Source organism: Macaca nemestrina, chromosome 19, assembly GCF_043159975.1.
Source record: "Macaca nemestrina isolate mMacNem1 chromosome 19, mMacNem.hap1, whole genome shotgun sequence".
Taxonomy (NCBI): Eukaryota; Metazoa; Chordata; class Mammalia; order Primates; family Cercopithecidae; genus Macaca; species Macaca nemestrina.
The window spans coordinates 63,356,755-63,377,667 of record NC_092143.1 but is presented as its reverse complement, the minus strand read 5'-3'; the positions used below and the strand labels follow the sequence as shown (position 1 = coordinate 63,377,667).

The window sequence follows — 20,913 nt, the reverse complement described above, 5'->3', positions numbered from 1 at the left end:
TATGTATATACACACATAGATACACACAAACATATACGTATATGTGTGTATACATATTTATTTAAACTATATATATATAATTTTTTTAAGTAAAGAAAGAAAAAAGAAAATGATCCAATCAGTTTCAATAGCTAATGTGAAGAAACATTCACGGGAAGTAAATAACCTCATGGCATCACAGGACAAGGGATGGAATGCCCCACTGAGTGGGTGATGAGGTGTTGTGGCTGACATTTGCAATGGGAGAGGGTTTCCCCTTTGCGGGCATCCTTAATAAAGCATGATTTTTTTTTATGGAGTTGAATAGTATTCAGAGAAAAGCAAGACCACTACGTGCCCAAAGACCAGGACCAACTACATAATTCATGGGCCCAGGCAAAATGAAAATGTTGGGCCTTTTGTTCAAAAATTAAGAATTTCCTGATGGCAGAGCAGAACACTCTGTCAAGTGCAGGGCCTTCTAAGCATGAGGCCCTGTGCACCTGGAAACACAGCATTTCCACTCTGCCAAGTGCAGGCCCTTCTAAGTGTGGGGCCCTGTGCACCTGGAAACACAGCATTTCCGTGAAGCTGCCGCTGCCAGAGAGCCTCGCATCAGCAGGGCCCACCATGATGAGATTAAACTTGCCAAAAGTAGGGTGAGGCCAGGGACACCTCCCTACTGCCAGTTCCTGTGGTCAAGTAAGTTCACCTCTGCTGCCTCTATCCTGACATCTAGCCGCCAATCCTGCAGAGATTACTGCCCTGAAGAGAAGGGGGAGGAACTCTTTCAAGGCCATGCCATGCCTATTCCTTCCTCTTTACTAGCTTGTGGAGCTTAGTGCATTATTAGTCTACACAGTGAGAAGGAGAAAATGAGTTTGACCATTGTTTGAGGTAGATGTTTTCATCAACTGAAAACATAAAACTGAGTCTTACATGTTACAATGGGCCCACGTAATGATACTAACTGAAAAATGTATGGCATCTTGCAAAAATGTAATTAACAGACCCACTAATTAATGGGAAAGGGGAAGTTGATAAAGGAAAGTTCAGTTGAACTACAGGAAGAAATAATACATTGATGCATATGCATGAAAGAGCTGAGTCTCCTCAATAAAATAATTACCTAAGTACACTTATAGCTATTTTGGAGGTAAAGTGAGAAAACCCAAAAGATAATAGGCAGATAGAGGCAAGAGAGATGATGAGGTGTGGGGGTATTAGAAGCACCACAAGAAAGAGCATTTAGATTGGTTGATGTAATCAGTTATAGGTAGATGTTTTATTTACAGTTAATTACAAAACGGTAAATCAGCCAATGATATTTTATTTTTAGAATTAATATCTAAAGTCGAAGCTATAGATGATGGATAAAAATAAAACTTTCAGAATAAAATTCAGAGCTTGCATAATTCATGATTTTTCATAAAAAGATTGAAGGTAAGAGCAGTATGTTTTCTTTTGTGTTTCATGTTAGCCTGTGATGTCAAAACAAACTAGGACTGAAGATCAGGAACTAGTTTGACAGACTTTCAGGTGGGCCTATGGGAATATAACCCAATAGATAAGAAGGGAATGAAAGACACAGGGGGAAAAGGCAATGCTTGGAAATAAAAATGGTGGTGGCTTTAGGGAAGAGTGATTGAGCATAACTGTGTAAATGACACAGTGGAAGTATGCTGCTAATTTTCCCCTGCTGTACATATAAATTATGCAGAGAATATTGGATTGGTAGCTTCTCTGTAGTGAAAACTACCTGTTCTCTTTCAGGACCTGGCAGAGGTGAAAGCAGTGGTGAGAGGAATTAGCACGCAATGAAGGAAGAAGAAACATAAAAAATTACGTATATCACGGAGGATCCTGGAAGACTGCAAAATATAAACACGCAACCTGAGAGCCAAATTAGGGAAGATATACATTTTGTTCAACGTGGGATTTCAGGTTGGCAGGTATAATAAGAAGCTCCTTAAATAATTAACAACTTTAGCTAATTGCTGGTTCCTAATGAAGTTAACGGGTCTTAGTTGATGTTTTCTTTGCAAGCTTTAATAAGGCTTACTTAAACTCCCTATTTTTTCTTTAAAAAATTGCCAGCAATGCATAAAAAAGGCAGTAATGTACAGAACACTGGCAAATAAATGTCTTCAAGACTTATGTGGCCTCTTGACAGAGCTTTGACATATATTTTTCATGTTTTAGAATGATAAATGCAACATCTTCTTGGAGCATAATTTGCAAAAAAAAAAAAGACAGATGAGGAATGCAAAATGTCCAGGACAGCTGCTTGTCTGAGGTTACTGCTAGGTTTTTCACTTTTTACAAAACTTTCGTTTGGTTCACACTCCCTAGTTGCTTTTTCTTAGTGGAAGTAGAGGTATATGTTAAACATTGAGAATATTATGAACACTTCACAAAAGAGGCTATTATTTCCTGAAAGTGATTCTTTGATTCTTTATTTAAAAACATTTGCTAACTACTATTTATAAAGCAGTGGGCTATGTTACCTCTATTCAACAGAAACATAACGAGAACTCTAAATGTAAGACATTTATTCAGGGGACAGTAGTCTGATGCAAGCCTTACTGGGCTAAAATCTAAGTGTCGGGAGGGCTACATACCTTTCTGGAGGCTATAGGGAAGAATCTGTGTTCTTGTCTTTCCAACTTCTAGAGATTGTCAACATTCCTTGACTCATGGCTCCCTCTCATCTTCTAAACCAGCCATGATAGGTTGAGTCTTTCGCACAAGGTATCACTCCAACTCCTCCTCTGTTCCCCTTTTCCACTTTTAAGGATCCTTGTGGTTACATTGGGCCCAGTAGATAATCCAGAGTAAGTTCCATGTTTTAAGATCAGTTAATTATGAATTTTAATTTCATCTGCAACCGTAATTCTTTCTTGATATGTAATGTAACATATTTAATGGTTCAAGGAACTATGACATGTGAACATCTTAAGGAGCCACTATTCTACCTATGCATATAAGGTACTGTATATTCTGTTAGCACTGCTGTGAGGATTAAAAGAAGCACTTTGAAGAGACACTGGCACATAATAATAGAGGTAATATTATGATAGGTAGTGGGAATGAATAGTGAAAGAAGGAGAATGAGTTAGAACACTGCAACTGTGCTAATTACAAAGTTTAGGAATCCATTTAGTGCGAATGTCTAAGCGAGGAAATAGTGCTTTCTAGTCTGAGAACACCAGCTGTAGAGGATTACAGTTGATCACAGTCACTATACTACAAAAGAGACATTATACACAGGAATGAACTTAGACAAGAATAACAAGGATCGAGGGTCAACCTGAGCCACCTTATACAGGATGTAGTATAGAGTAGCAGTTAAACCCAAAGATAGGACTGATATCATGAGCATGTGAGCAGTGAAGTTTTACAGCGGGACTAAGAGGGGCACCATGCTTGGTTTTATGCTGTTCTGCAGCCATCTTGAAACACTAAATAATTTCATCTTTGAACTGGTGTTTTATTGAAGTCCTATGGGAAAACAGAGCCTGTGTGAGCAGAGAAGATACGCACAAAACACATGTACACTACTTTTTTCCATGCATTTCCCACATAGCATTTACAATACATCATGATCTCAGAATTTTGGTAGATCCACAATGCATGAAAGTACAGCCTGATTCAAAGTGAATGTAAAATAATTACGTTACTTGTGTTTACAACTGTGTTTGAGTGCAGAAGCTGGAAGCCAAGAGAGGCCACACTGTCCATATGGACCAAAACTTTCTTCAATCATAAAAAGGAATAATGACTCCAAGATATACAAATGACAAAAGAACCACATCATATCCTTTCTTACTCATGTTACTTGCCAGGTATTAGCAAACCACTCACACTATAAATGATGACATAGAAAACAGTGGAACTAAAAAGATAACACATAGTTCCTATTTTTCTCAATCCTTTCCTTATTCATCCATTAAGAGGAAGGTAGAGATTGTTGACATAATAGATGTGTCTATCCAGCCGGGCATGGTGGCTCACGCCTGTAATCCTAGCACTTTGGGAGGCTGAGGCGGGTGGATCACCTGAGGCCAGGAGTTCGAGACCAGCCTGACCAACATGGAGAAACCCCGTCTCTACTAAAAATACAAAATCAGCAGGGCATAGTGATGCAAGCCTGTAATCCCAGCTACTCGGGAGACTGAGGCAGGAGAATAGCTTGAACCCAGGAGGTGGAGGTTGCAGTGAGCCGAGATCATGCCATTGCACTACAGCCTGGGCAACAAGAGTGAAACTCCATCTCAAAAAAAAAATTTATATATATATACACATATATATATATGTGTGTGTGTATATATATATCTCCAATAAAATAGAAACAACTGAGATGTTTTTGTGAAGAATCTCCATTGTTTTGTAATAATAAAATACAAATTTTATGATTTAATTGATGCTGCATATGTGCTAAATGCTCTTATACTTGCATTTAAAACTGATATTGTACAATATAACAACAGATACCTGTCATACTAATAATTTAAAATTTAATTTTGCTTTCTTAGAATCACATTAAATCTCAAATTAAAAATAAGTTGAGAAAGAGGACACAAAAGAAAGAAAAGCACTTTGCATTTTAGTACCTTTAACAGTGCTTTTTATTGCTTTTTGAACAAATGGCCTTGCATTTTCATTTTGCACTGGGCCTTGCAAAATATGTAGCCAGCCATGCATGAGAGGTCTGGAGTTAGATCGCATTTGAGAATTCCAAGTCTCCCTCCTGCTAGTTATGCAACCTTAGATTAATTGTTTAAACTCTTTGTGCCTTAGCTTGCCTCATAAGGGAAATGAAGACTTGATAGGGGTTTAGTACAAAATAATTTGGTTACTCCACATATTGTACTTAGAATAGTATCTGCCTCACACTGCCAGAATGTAAGCTACACAATAATACGATTGTTGTCTACTTTGTCCGAGCATCTAAAACCATGTCTGATGCATAATTGGAGGTCCATAAATACTTTTTGGAGGAACAAATGCACTCAGCAAACTAGATCATGAGTTCTCAAAACTGGCCAGGCTAGCAGTACACTTTCTATTAAATGTGGATTTCTGGGTCTTCTATTCACAAGTTCCAGATTCTCTGCTTTTTTAGTAGAACCCAGAAATATAAATTTTAAAAAGCTCCCTGGATAATTTTAATGGATTCCGGGTTTGGAGGCCATTGGAATTTTAACACACTTCCACATATCTATGCTTTTCCTTATCCCAATCCCTCTGCCTGTTTTTCTCATTTATTTTCTTCTTACGGTGAAATTATAGGTATTCCCCTGTGCCAAGCTCCTCTTGTCCATGCTCTAGGACAACGGAATGCATAATTCATTTGAATATATTTTTGCGAAAGCTTGCTGTGAACACTGAATGTTATAAAAAGGCCAGGTAAACATTTTGTACATATTTTATACCCAAATGACCTAACACATAAAGGTATCTCAAATGGTTATGAACAAATTATTAATTGCCAAATTCACTGCTCTGAAGAAGGTCCAGTGGAATTAAATTTGAAGGCAGGACTCAACAACCGAGATGAAGATATGCAAAACTTCTCATTTGAAATAAAAGTTGAGGCTGCTTTTACATTACAATAGTATGTTGTATTGAGAACGGCAAACCTGATCCAGGAGTTCTGTTGGGTGTGTATGTGTGATGCATTGTGATAGTTGTGTGACTTGTGGGAGGCATTTGACTACTATTGTCACTTTTAAAGGAAACTTACCTTAACTACTGAATATGCCTATGAAAGAGAAATAAAGAAGGGGTAGTGTATTGGTTCATTCTAGCATTGCTATAAATAAATATCCGAGACTAGGTAATTTATTTTTAAAAGAGGTTTAATTGGCTCATAGTTCTACAGGCTGTACAAGCATGGCAGCAACATTGCTGAGATTCTAGGGAAGCCTCAGGGAGATTTTCCTCATGACAGAAGGCAAATCTGAAGTAAGCATCTCACATGCCAAAAGCAGGAGCAAGAGAGAGCAGTGGGAGGCCCCACATGCTTTTCAACACCAGATCTCTTGAGAACTCACTCACTACCATGAGGACAGCACCAAGAGGATACTGCTAAATTATTCATGAGAAATCCGCCCCATGATTCAACCACCTCCCACCAGGCCCCACCTCCAACGCTGGGGATTAAAATTCAAAGTGAGATTTTGCTGAGGACACAGATTCAAACCATATCAGGTAGCAACATGGAGGGTAGGTTAATTTTGCTGTAATTTTGAAGTCTAGCATATCCATATCAGAAAAAAAATAGATTTGGAAATGGGTATACGACTTTAAATAAAGTTTCATTAGGGGAATAATAGTTTTGGTATCATTTTATAATTGTATATTCAGCTGGAATATATGTGCTTCTCTTCCATGCTGCAAGGACATTTTGTTTTATAATTATAGAGAGTTATAATATTATTCTTGTATTCGAGGTATTAAGGGACCACCTCCATATTATGTGAGGGATGAAAGACCAACTCTGCCCCAACATATGTGACATCTATCTGTAGAGCAGATTACCAAAAATTCTATCATCAGAAATCATATTTCGAGATTAAGCCCCAAATACTTCACTTGATATATTACTAACACATCAGTGAGAATTAGGTAAGTTAGCAGACTCTAATAAATCCCTTCAAAAGTTTTCCTTCTGCCATTATAGATTAGGAGAGATCCAAAGGCACTGGCTGCCAGTGAAGTCCTATTTAAGCAGGGAAGGAGGATCAGAAAAGAAAAAAGCACTGCAGATAAACTGCATCTCCCGCACAGTCATACTTGGCCTGGAACCTTTTATAGATTTGTTAACATAGAGTGGACCTTCAGTGCATTTCTGCTGTGCCCAGTCTGAATAAATTTAATTATGCAGACAACTGTGGGACATGCCTGCATTTGTGACCACTGCAGCTATTATATTTGATTTTGTTCAACAGTAAAAAGGGAGAGTGGAAGAGAGCATAAATCCCATGGTTTTGCTTCCCTTGTGTATACGCAGTTGTATTGGCAGCGGCAAAGGTAGTCCGAGGGAGAGCTTTTCTTTTGACCAAATGTCACTATTACTTAAATAGATCATGAACAGCGCAGCACAATTGGAGAGACATAGTTTCCCAGTGAGTGAGCCTTGTAATAAGAAGCAAGGTCCCTGCAGACTTCTCCAAATTAACTAAACAAAGAAAGATGTCATAGATTCTACCTAATACAATACGAGGTAGACTTCCTGCAGCTAGAAGGGAGGGCCCTTACAGGCATAGTTCTGGCAGAAACACGTCTTTCAATCAGATATACAGCTGCTGAGACCAAGTGAAATTATGCATGAACATTGAAGGAAAAAAATGCAATACTGACTGGTGAATTCAGAGAGCATAGATGTCACTCCTTGCCCTCATCCCCCGCACCATGCTGACCCCTGGCTGTATAACAAATAAATCAATGTGATATTTCTAGAAAAGGAATGGGCCAGACGCTTGTCCTAATTCTTCCATATTGACCTTGGGTAAACTTCTTGACCTTTCAGTGTCTCATTTCTCTTACCTGAAAATTCAGATTACAGATCTTGCCCTGATTAATTTTCAGGGTTGATTAAGAACCAAATGAGATTCTGCATATGAAAAAGCCAGAAAAAGAAATAAACCATAATACAAATGCAAGGTCAGCTGATATGAAAGCATATCCTTATAGTTTCTGGGGTTAATTACTCTGATCCCTGATTTTAAAGAAAGAAAGGTACCTGGTCAGCGATATGCTAATGACTTTTTCACAGACTGTCTGAAGTAGTATTCCTTTAAAATTTTTGGTTAACTGTCTTGTTCATTCAGTCAAAACTGCTGAAGGAGTTATACAGAGACATGGCCGAAAGAATAGGTCCCCGTGACCTAAAATTATAAAGCATGACTTATGTCATCTGTGTTATAGCATATGGCTGTATACATTCTAATTCCCAATAAACATCTTAGGATTGAAAAGAATAATTTCTTGTGCATTGGCCGGGCGCGGTGGCTCAAACCTGTAATCCCAGCACTTTGGGAGGCCGAGACGGGTGGATCACGAGGTCAGGAGATCGAGACCATCCTGGCTAACACGATGAAACCCCGTCTCTACTAAAAAATACAAAAAAATAGCCGGGCGAGGTGGCAGGCGCCTATAGTCCCAGCTACTCGGGAGGCTGAGGCAGGAGAATGGCGTAAACCCGGGAGGTGGAGCTTGCAGTGAGCTGAGATTCGGCCACTGCACTCCAGCCTGGGCGACAGAGCGAGACTCCGTCTCAAAAAAAAAAAAAAAAAAAAAAAAAAAAGAATAATTTGTTGTGCGTTAAATGAACCTCACATATGATTTTAGTAAAAGTTACATTTGAATCAATCATTAAGCATTTAGCACAAAAGAAACACATGATCACCACCCAGTTTATAAAACTGGGAGAGCTAGTTTAGATCCCAGACATTGAGGATACGTGTGACAAATCCAATAGACGCCAGATAGCTTATGGCATTGGTTCTGTAATGACTAAATTCTGAGAGTTTTACTCTTCCATGAATATGTGAGGTGCCAATTGCTAGCCTTGTTAAACCTGGTTGCTTAGAGACAGCTGACTGATTAGAAGATAGTTGCTATCTGCGTCTATAATTATTGTGATTACTATTACTGTGGTAGCCCTCAGTGGGATCCTGAAAATGGTAATATGGTGTAGCATTTCACAAACTTAGGCCTATAAAAACTCAATATATATCCCAGTAAAAAAGATTTATAATGTCCCTTCCTTGCCATTTCAATGGGCTCATTTAAAGAATAATACAATTATTCACTCTCAGCTTATATAGTTGTTTCCTTTCAATTCTATTATGAAATAGAATCAGAGGTTATTACCAACAATGAGCGGAGGAAAACAAAACCCTTCTGAGAAAAGAATATCAGAGATTGATCCTGCTTGGGTCTCAATCTCATAATTGAGTAAATGGCAGCTTAAAAAAATTCCAGTGTGAGAAACGTGGAGGCATTTTATTTCACTTGTGATCATATTAGTGAGTAATAAATAGCATGAAAATATATTACATTTTTATTTATTTGTGCTGAAGCTTAGGACAGACTCATCAAAATCGGCCCTGTGAGGATACAATCTGCGTTACTTTGAAGCAAGAGTTTAATCATATCTCTTTTGTGCCTCAAACAAATGAAGTCATAACAAACAAAGGCAGTATACCTGCCTCATGTTGCATATACACCAGTCACAAACAAAAAAATTTGTAACTGGCCGGGCGCGGTGGCTCAAGCCTGTAATCCCAACACTTTGGGAGGCTGAGACGGGCGAATCACGAGATCAGGAGATCGAGATCATCCTGGCTAACACGGTGAAACCCCGTCTCTACTACAAAAAAAAAAAAAAAAAATACAAAAAACTAGCCAGGCGTGGTGGCGGGCGCCTGTAGTCCCAGCTACTCGGGAGGCTGAGGCAGGAGAATGGCATGGACCCGGGAGGCGGAGCTTGCAGTGAGCTGAGATCCGGCCACTGCACTCCAGCCTGGGCAACAGAGCGAGACTCTGTCTCAAAAAAAAAAAAAAAAAAAAAAAAATTGTAACTAAGAGCCACAAGCACTGGTGCAGCAATTACAGTGGAAGAGAAAAGGGTTTATAGTCAACCATGGAGACAAGGTAACAGAAAGCAGGCATCTCCTGTTCTCCAGTTATCACAGCATACATTCCTAGCACAATGCCCTCATATCCCATCTCTGGTGGATGTGGGATCTTGTTTATGGTTTCTTTCTGAGAAGCCAGATATAGTGCATATTTGACACTGTTGATGTTGATATTGACATGTAAGGTGTATATATACACTATTGCCCTGTTCTGAACTCTTTCTTTACTATTTCTTTCTTAAAGTTAGTTTTGCCTAGGATATGTTTTTCATTCTTAGAACCTTTATTTCACTCACGACACACTACAACTTGTAGCAGGTTCTTGGCCAGTTGCAAGAGCTATGCACAGAATATTTTGGAGGAATTGCATATTGTTTTAAGGTGCACATTATCTGATTAAACAATGTCTCATTTGTTAGCCTCATACCTGTCCCTAAATTCATCCTATATATGCAATGAGATTGTAGAAAAATAAATAGATCACTTAAAGTATTTTGACGGACTCATCTGAAAGTCTGCATAATTGCAGTCATGCACAGAATAATAATGTTTCAGTCAACTACAAATACAAGAGTGGTTCCATAAGATTAGAAATGAGCTGAAAAATTCCCATTTCCTAGTGATGTCATAACTGTTGTAATGAAGTTGGGCAATACATTATTTTTTCTATTTTTAGATATTAGAGAGACAAATTGTTATAATTGTGTTACAATTACCTATGGTATTCAGTACAGTAACACACTGCACACGTTTGCAGCCTAGGAACAATAAGCTGTAGCATGCAGCCTAGGAACAATAAGCTGTAGCATACAGCCTAGGGACAATAAGCTGTAGCATGCAGCCTAGGTGGGTCGAATGTCACACCGTCTAGGTTTGTACAAGTACGTTCTGGGATGTTCTCACAAAAATAAAATCACCTAACAACGCCTTTCTCTGAACTTGTCCTTGTCATTAAGCAACGCAAGACTGTAAGTGCTGTGCTTTATATACCAATATGGAAACTATTTCTGACAGTAATTTAGACAGCTCTAGGGACAGAGATGGATTTGCTTGGACCCACCTGTATTCTGCCTTTGATTACAGATCTTTGCTGGTCTCTCTCTCAAAACATCTTGTCCTTATCTGATTATAGTGGCTCTATTTTCCTCTTTGAAAGCAGTATTTGACTTTGTTTCCTAGTTATGATTTGCAGTTGACTCTTGAAAGACTGGAGCTGAGAGAGAACAGCCACTAAGACCTTCCACACTGCACCATAAAAATATTGCTCCTGCTATAGGCTCAGCCCAGCTCCTGGAAGAAGGGTTGAATGACTCATTTTTGCCATTCCTCCTTGTGGCCGAGCGAAATTAACTGCAAGACCGCTGGCTTGGTTGGTGAACACCTAGTAGCCAGGAAAAACAGCAGTGGTAAATAAGTGCATGGTTTTATTTCACGTTGTATCATGGGACTCTGAGCAACTAATGAAAATTGAGAATCCACTTTGTCTAGATCAGTATGTATTTCAAATAATTGTAATTAAAATGTAATATGGAGTGAATGCAGAAAGAGAAGAGTTGACCGGAATCAGGGAATCTTCTGCCAACTGTGTTTCCTCTTTAAATCGATTTATCCACTCTAGAGGTGGCCTAAGAAGAGATATTCTCCTCACCCTCACAAGCACAATAAGGAAAATAATTCAAAAACACATAGGTTTTCAAGATTTCTAAAAGCAATTTTAAATGCTTTGTTCATAGGACAATATGTGGCCATTATAGACAAAGATGATTTCTCAAAAATAAGTGAATGATATAAAAATAACCCATAGCCCCAATATACAGAGGGTAACAGGGAACTGTTTGGTATTTACTGTTCAGCTCATTTATCTAGTTACCCAAAACTTCATTAGATAGCAATAACAGTTTGAAAAAAAGACTCCTGTATAATACCAATTGTATCCTTTCTAAATAAAAATATTATTAATTTCTTTCTCTTAATATGACCCTTAATCTTAAGTTTGATTTTCAGATTGTAATTAGTAAACTGTGTTGGTTATTTCAATGTTAAGTTATTAGTAAGAGTTAATTGGAATTCTAGTTGTCAAAAAGGTGAACAAAATATTAATCACAAATTCCAGAAGTAACTTTAATTTGATGTTGCCATTGATATCAACATAACAAAAGCTTTTTATATTACATATTGTTCATCTGTATAATTTTCTCATCTCCTGGGGGCTGTCAAATGTGATTCCTAGTGACAATATTAATTTGCCTCTAACAATCAGATTTATAATGCTATTAACATAAATATGAATAGCTATGTTAGATCTGTCAGCATGGAGAATCACATTTTCTTTGCATGTTACATATTTTTTCATATATCTATAAGACTTAGTTAATAAGACTCATGCAAAAATGTTATAAAATAATCAGAAAAACTACTCTCAACATAGCACTTTATCTTTTAACTGTCATAAATATCAAGTTGAATCCATATCTACTAATTAAAATTGTTCTGCATACCTAAACTGAAAATTATCACAAAATTATATGCTTGTAAAATTATTTTAATTACACATTATATGATTTAGTTGTGATATAGCTCATTAGGAGGGTTCATATAAATAAAAATAACAAAACTAAGGAAGATTTTATTTGGGTAAAATAGATTTTTGGAGGGGGAGCATTTGCCCCTTGTTATAGACATAAACATAGCATCTAGGTAGTTTAGAATATCACCTTCTTGTCAAATAATACATTGAAATTTTTGTCTCTGAAGAGTTCCTAGGATACAGAGAATGGCCACCTGTGACTGGTTTGGAGGTCATACTGCACCAAGCCAGCCAGACTGTGTATTCAGTTATGAGGTGTTTCTGGCAACTTCCTGGACTCAAAATAACAATCTAGTAACTGTCATTTCTCCATCAAAGTGCCGTTCCTTTTTATACTGAAGGCTTTGGTCATCTTACTAATTATAACATAATAGAATCATCTTAATTTCTCAGCACTAAATAACTGAGTTTTCTCTTTGCATTTTATTAGGGATTGGCCAAAAATTGGCCATTCATTATGTTTCCTATATAACAAGAGGAAAAACTCATAATGTAGATCCAAGTGTAATCGTTCCATTTTCCTAAGTGCTGAATCCTACACCCTGTTAATTTAAAGTAGAACATTTCCTCCCTCTTCAACACTGGTTTAATGCTCAGGTAATAATTTTAAAGCTAGTGTGTGGGCATCACAACTGTGTATTTTCTCAAACCTACATAAATGCAGAATGAACTCTGATTTCCTATTGGGTTATCTTTTTTGTATACAGAAAAAAATAGATTAAACCCAAATTATTTCCTAGTCACATGTTCCTAAGGCAGGGTGTTCATGCATGTGTGTATATTTGTTTAACCAGTGATTTATCATAAATTAAGTAGGACATATTCATACTTTTAAGTGCCTACTCTGTTTTAAGCGTTAAGCTAGGCCTCAGGGGCTGTAAAAGTTAGAGTTGACACCACAGTACCTGTTTGGAAGGAGCTTCCAGTTTATCATAAGAAATAGGAACATCACACACCGGGGCCTATTATGGGGAGGGTGAAGGGGGGAGGGATGGCATTGGGAGTTATACCTGATGTAAATGATGAGATGATGGGTGCTGACGAGTTGATGGGTGCAGCACACCAACATGGCACAAGTATACATATGCAACAAACCTGCACGTTGTGCACATGTACCCTAGAACTTAAAGTATAATAAAAAAAAAAAAAGAAAGAAATAGGCTGTCAATCAAACCCTCTCTCAGTGAGCAAGTAAAGACTTCAGAAAGGAGGTAAACATTTTAGTAGATGTTCAAAAGATCAATGAGAGTCATCCAGACTGATAAGGAGGTGGAGCTTTCACCAGGTACAGAGACAACCATGCCTGAACATTTTGGAAAGTAGATTGAGTCTTGAAAACCTTAATATCCCCTGAAAAATCAATACATTTTAGAGTTGCAGGTGGTGCTTTCAAGTTAAGTGATATCCTGAGGTCACATTGTTATCCAATAACACAGTAGGAGTGAATCCTAGGATTTCTGATAGTTTATTGTTGAATGAAATTAATTCCTAACACAAAGGGTCAATGGAAATGCAATGGTAATAAACTATATACATAACAATGCATTCATAGCATGATAAGGAAAAAAATCTTGCAGTGTTAAACTAGCTTTAATTTTAGTTTATGAAGGGTAGACTTCTTCTGCACCATAGGCATAAAAGCTTTTCACAGTACAGGTATTTTCTTGATGTGTGAATTAAAATGTAATGCTAATTAATACTATTAGGTCACAGGATTAAATATATAATTCATCCTGTCAGTTATAATACATCTGCAGACAGAAGAGAGATTAGCCTTATGTTTAGAGGAAAAATGTGTCTTTGAGACTCAGAATATAGATTACATATTAAACCATGGGAGCACAAAGGAGTGACAATATCCTCAAAATATACATGCTATTGCGGTTTAAATGATAGGGACAGCGCCGTTGTGAAAACTATGTTCAATAACACGTCTCCGAAAGGTTTGCCATGGTTGAAGAAAGAGGTCATCTTGTTTGCAAGATGGCCAGCTTTCAGATGGCTGCGAGAGTCTCATAATTGACCTAAGCAATAGTAGTTACTCTCCTGGTAGCAATCATTGTGAGACTGAAGGATTTCTGGGAGAGTATTGATACTCGGGCTCTGCTCTTAATTAAAAATGTCATTCTATTTCAAGATATGTTTTCAAGATGAGAAAATATCTGTTTTTATTCTTGATAGTTCACAATAATAATTAATGTATAATGAGAAAACTTACCCTAGTTTGACAGCATGTTCTGGAGAAGGAACTTGAAAAGAACTTCAAAATAATCATCTGAAAACATACGCAGCAAAATTATAGATGCAGAAAATAGATCAAACATATTAGAAATGAAAATACATAGAAAGTGATACATTTTCCCATGAAGAAATGGAGGTTCTCATATTGAGAGAAAGTAAATCTACCTCTATATGATATATAAGTGAAAATATATATCACATAATATTGAAGAAAAATATCAAATGGAAGTATTAATGCCAGGGAAACTAAAAATTAAGGTGAAAATATCAAATAAAACAGTTATACTTGCAGTAATAATTATTATAACTTACCAAAAAGTTTACTCATCATTAATCATCGTTTACAAAACAATACAGCATCAAAATGTATAAAGAAAAGACATAATATAAAGAGAAACTGTAATAATAGTTATAATGGGAAAATTCAAGATACTTTCCTCCAAATATGGCAGATCCAATAGACTGAAAAATGATTAATGGTAGGAAGAGATTAAAAGGTATGGAAGTTCATTTCAAACACGGTGAAGTTAATGGATACAGAGTTGGGAAAAGATGCATAGTAGAAAGTTGTTATATAGCATTTCTATCACACAGTTACAATAATTGTAAATAATGTCAAGAGCGTAGATAATAGTGAAATGTAGTGAAATAATTAAAAATGATAGCTTTGAATAATTATTACCATGCTGATAATATAATTTATTAAACTATAAAAATTCATTTTTATTCTTTTTCTTAACTTTTAGGTTCAGGAGTATATGTGAAGGTTTATTACATAAGTACACTCTTGCCATGTGGGTTTGTTGTACAGATTAAGTCATCACCCAAGTATTAAGCCGAGCATGGCTATGTTTAATGGCTGTGTCTAACAGTTGGCTTTCAAAATTCCTGAAAATTGGAAAAATGGAAAGCCAGGAGAAGCTGGCTGCAGAAACCAAAGTTCTTTCTGACTCTAAATCTTATTCTGGGGCATTTCTCTCAGGCTGAAAAATGTTTGGGGCCACCAGAAAAGAGACAATCACAACTACTTTTTCATTCTTCAACAGGATCAAAGAAATTATCTCTCATAAGTGAGAGTTCTATGTGATCAAAGAAAGAGAGTTTCCATCAGAAATATTAAATCACATCATCTTATTTGGTGCAAGGAATGAAACTGTAGCCCTGTCTTTCCTATCCATCTGTTTGAGAATTAGAGTTGAGGAATGAAATGTTTATCAAAGGGACATGTTTCAGTGCATTTACTTAAAAAGAGATAAAAAGTCAGACATTTTCTGATGGAAACATAAGAAGTCTTAATATCATAAGGATGTCAATTCACATCAAATCAATTTAGTTTATAAAATCTGAATTCTAATGTGAAGAAACTTTTGAATGAGATTTAAGAAGATAGTTTTTATATTTATCTGTATTAGAAAAAAGAAGAGTTTTTTCTCTTTCTTTTAAAAAATCTATTATTATTATTATAATATTTTAATTTGGGGGTACATGGCGTATAAATTTATGGGTTATATGAGATGTTTTGATACAGGCGTGCAATGCAAAATAATCACATCATGGAGGATGGGGGTATCTATTCTTTCAAACATGTATCCTTTGTGTTACAAACAGTCTAATAACACTCTTTTAGTTATTTAAAAGTGTACATTGAAGTTAATATTAACTATAGTGACCCTGTTCTGCTTTCAAATATCGAGTTTTGAAAAGAGAGAACAATGATAGAGTTATGAAAATCAAGCGGGATGCTACATACACAATGCTTTGCTCAGAGATTGCTTAAAAAATATTACCTTTTTATCCCCCCACCCGAGATGGAGTCTTGTTCTGTCACCCAGGCTGGAACGCAGTGGCACGATCTTGGCTCACTACAATCTTCACCTCCTGGGTTCAAGCAATTCTCCTGCCTCAGCCTCCCGAGTAGCTGGGATTATGGGCACCCGCTATTGTGCCTGGCTAACTTTTGTATTTTTAGTAGAGACAGAGTTTCACCATGTTGGCCAGGCTGGTCTCAAACTCCTGACCTCGTGATCCACCCACCTCGACTTCCCAAAGTGCTAGGATTACAGGTGTGAGCCACCGTGCCCAGCCAACATTACCTATTTTTATATACACATCAGATATTAAATGGATCAAAACAATATTTATACTACATATGCATGGTGCAAAATATCAAAGTATAATGAATACCCACATACAGACCACACATCTAAAAACAAGGATTATTACCATTCATTTAGAAGTTGCCACTTACGCTCTTCCTGACCCTATCCCTTACCCCTCATCCTGCTCAGACGTAACTTGTATTAGTCCATTCTCACGCTGTGGCAAGGACATACTTCAGACTGGGTAATTTATAAAGGAAAGAGGTTTAATTGACTCACAGTTCAGCATGGCTGGGAAGGCCTCAGGAAACTTACAATCATGGCAGAAGGCACCTCTTCACAGAGCAGAAGGAGAGGGGATGAATGCAGAGTGAAGGGGAGAAAAGCCCCTTGTAAAACCATCAGCTCTCATGAGAGCTCACTTACTATCACAAGAATAGCATGGAGGAACCACCATCATGACCTAATCACCTCCCATGAATTGTCTCCCTCAACACATGAGGATTACAATTCACATTACAATTCAAGATGAGATTTGGGTGGGGACACAGAGCTAGACTATATCATAGCTACTACACTAAATTTTGTCTTTTTTATTTTTTGCTTTTCTTTATAGTTTTTTACACATGTTTGTATTCTATAGTAATTTATTAGGTAATTTTGGAAAATTTTGAAGTTTATTTAAATGAAACCATACTTATGTATTTGCCTACATGTTTTTATTTTTTCTGTGAGAATTTTTTGGGATTGAGTCATGCTTTGTATAGCTATAATTGATTCATTTTTACCATTGTTTGTTATTCCATTAAGGAATATCCCAGAACTTATTTACTGATTCTATTATTCATGCTCAGTTTGAATATTTCTAAGTTTTTTTTTTGCTCTTACCACCAGCACATCTTTGAATATTTATGTCTATCCACTTGTGTTAATATAAAATTTTCTCTATTTCATCAATACAAGTGTTAATGGTAGGATCAAGCAGAATGTTCATTTTCACATATATAAAATAATGCTAAATTATTTTCCATAATGTTTACATATACTAATCCTTCACCAGAAGTACATAAATATTCTATTTTGTTTTCTTTATACCTTTATTGATATATAATCAGATATTTTTTATTTATCTCAAACCTGTGAATACACAAAGGTATCTTGTATTATTCTTGGCTTATATTTTCTTTATTAATAATGAGGTTGATCATCTTCTCGTATGTTTATTTACCATCACGTCTTCAGTGAAGTGATAAACTTTCTCAGTTTTTTGACTGAAGTTGTCTTTATTTGCCCTTGTACTTGAAATACTTTTTTCCAGCTATTGAATTCTTGGTTGACAAACATTTTCGCTTAGTTCACTGAAGGTATCTGACTTCCATTATTGTTGTTAAGAAGTCAGCAGCTGTCTAATTGTTGCTCCTTGAAAGATTCTCTCTTTTTTTATTTTATCCCAGGATGCTATTAGAGATCTTTTATGTGGTGGTCTGCAGTGCTTAATTGTGAATTTCTTTTCACTTAACTTTTTTTGGATTTGCTTGGCTTCTTAAATGTGTCTTTTATCATTTCTGAAAAATTTTCAGCCACTAGATTTTCAAACGTAAACTTTCCTCTCCTTCTGAAACTTTGATTAGACATGTGATCCTATTATTTCATCTTATATCTCAGTATTTCTTAACATCACTTAATATTTTCCAGCTCTTTTTCCTCTTTATGTGACTACATTCTGGATATTTTCCATCAAATTATCTTAGAGTTCGTTACTATGTTCTTTAAGTATGTCTAATTTATTGTTGATTCCATCCAAAATTTTTTATACCTCTTTATAAATTGTGAATTTATACATTTCCTAAAATTAAATTAACCTTGCTCTCCTGGGAGAAACTCCATTTTGTCATGGAGCCTAACATATTATTTATTATTCGATTTACTTCACTAACATTATACTTTATGTTTCTAATGAGATTGTATTATAACTTTTCTTTCTCCTACTTTCTTTAAAGGTTTGTGTATAAATAGTATACTGGACAGGATTTCTCAACTTCAGTGCTGTTGGTTATTTGGACCAGATCATTCTTCATTTTGGGGGCTGTCCTGTACATTGTAGATGTTTAGCAGCACCCCTGGCTTCTACCCACTACATGTCAGTAGTATCCACTATACCTGCAGTTATGATAGCCCAGACATGTCTCCAGGCAAGCCAAATGAACCCTCAGGAGGAAATTTGTCCCAGTTGAGAACTACTACACTTTTAAAATGATCAGAAAGACAAGGAGTAAAGATTATCCTACAAAATGTATGGACCATAGTCTTTCTAGCTGTCAAAGATAAGAAAGAGTAGTACTGTGAAACTGTCAGAATACAAGAAACAAAATCAACATTATATGCATTTTCTTGGATGGGATCCCAGAACAGAAAGGAAAGAAATACATTTTATGAAAGTTGTGATGTTGTATGAGTGTTGATTTTCTGGCTTAAGTGTTAGAGAGGGTTAAGAAGAGTGTCTTTGGCTGGGTGCGGTGGCTCAAGCCTGTAATCCCAGCACTTTAGGAGGCTGAGATGGGCAGATCACGAGGTCAGGAGATCGAGACCATTTTGGCTAACACAGTGAAACCCCGTCTCTATTAAAAAAAATACTAAAAACTAGCCGGGTGTGGTGGCGGGCGCCTGTAGTCCCAGCTACTCAGGAGGCTGAGGCAGGAGAATGGCGTAAACCCGGGAGGTGGAGCTTGCAGTGAGCTGAGATCCGGCCACTGCACTCCAGCCTGGGTGACAGAGCAGACTCCGTCTCAAAAAAAAAAAAAAAAAAAAAAAGTACACATAGGAGTGTTTGGGCAGCAGAGTGGTGATGCATTATATCTATGGCTTGCTTTCATTTGGGTCAGAAAATTACTACTACTATTAATAGTAGAGATAGTGGGGAGAGGGAGAGAAAAATATTAAAGTGAAATATTGACAGTAGAGAAATTTAAGTGAGGTTGATAAGATAGTGCTTTGTAGTGTTTTTCAACATTCCTGTAAGTTTAAATTATTTCCTAGTAACTTATTTAAAAAAAATGTATGTTTCTTATTTTATGGTACATTGAAAATGGGTAAGTAAAACTTAAAAATTAGTATTACTGATCTCTTATATCAGATATTAGGTAATAAATGCCAGCTGAGGAGGATCATCTGGTTTTGACACAAATTTAGTTATCTTAATTCTACAACCAAACCATTGAACCCACTTATAAACAAACCTCCAATGCAAAATTTCTCCGAGATGATAAACAAAATGGTTAAATGAGTCTCTGCCTCTGACAAGCTACAGTTTGAGCTATAGTTTGCAACTATTAGCTAACTTTGGGAACATTACATTACCACTCTAAATCTCAGTTTATTCAGCTGAAGGTAAAATAAAAATAATACATATTTCATGCTTTTTAGCACTAAAGATAATATACATAAAATTTCTTTGCACAAGGCAATTCACAAATTGCATACAAATTTCACAGATATTGGCTATTAGTTTGTGAAGGTCTTTTTTTAAGCAAAATTTTTCTTTGATAATACTTTAATCTTAACAGGAAAGTGGAGCTTTCATCTCCCAACTAGAGAAGTAATATGTTGAGTTCATTCACTCCAGCGTATAAATTAATCCTTTTATATTATTTTATAGAATAATTTCTGGTAGAGGACAGGTGACTGAGGGTCTCCTAGTCCCTGAAGGATATCTGGTCACTTACCATTGCTGATGGAAATCTTTCCAATGTAGCCTTATCAATGAACTACAGAATTCTCAAATATCAAACTTACTTTTCTAGACTTCATTATTCCACTCTGTTGCCATTTTCAATGTTCAGTTATACTGAATTTCCATTTCCATTCTGCATACATGTTGTCTTCTTTTCTTTACTCACAATCTGCTGCCTATGTGAATTTTTCTCTCCCGCCTATTATCTTCTTTTGAAAGCGCACCCTTGTTCAAAGTGTGACAGGTGCTGCCACTTCTTTAGGCAGCATCCTAATCTAACCAGCTGGGATTACTCTCTCTCTTCCAAGCTTGCTCCCATAGTACATTCGGTTGCATAGGATTTCTGCACAGGAATCATGAGTAAGATCCTCAGTGGTAGGCAGGTTTCAGTTTACAAATGACTCGTGTTCCATTGTGTGGAATGATAAAGAGATAGTATGAGTCTGCCTAAGCATCATCTGTGTCATGGTTCATATAAACAATGCATCCGTTCACTCCTGCAACCAGGGCGTGAATTCACTCATTTGACTAGTACCATTACAGGGTGAAATAATGCGTCCACGTGAGGGCATAATACGTCAAGTGAGTGAAGATTCAATTGTGGAGTTTCTCACTTGTACCATCTTTATG

The 20,913-nt window shown here is 36.6% G+C and overlaps 1 long non-coding RNA gene across 17 annotated transcripts in view; it reads left to right on the top strand.

Annotated features, from left to right (window-relative positions):
- Positions 1 to 20,913, top strand: part of LOC105465505 (uncharacterized) — a 327,965-nt gene that overhangs the window by 226,248 nt on the left and 80,804 nt on the right. For all 17 annotated transcript variants that reach the window (XR_011616999.1, XR_011617004.1, XR_011616994.1 and 14 more), the window contains one exon: positions 1,753 to 1,931. This is a non-coding gene — a long non-coding RNA (uncharacterized lncRNA). The remainder of the gene's footprint in view (positions 1 to 1,752; positions 1,932 to 20,913) is intronic.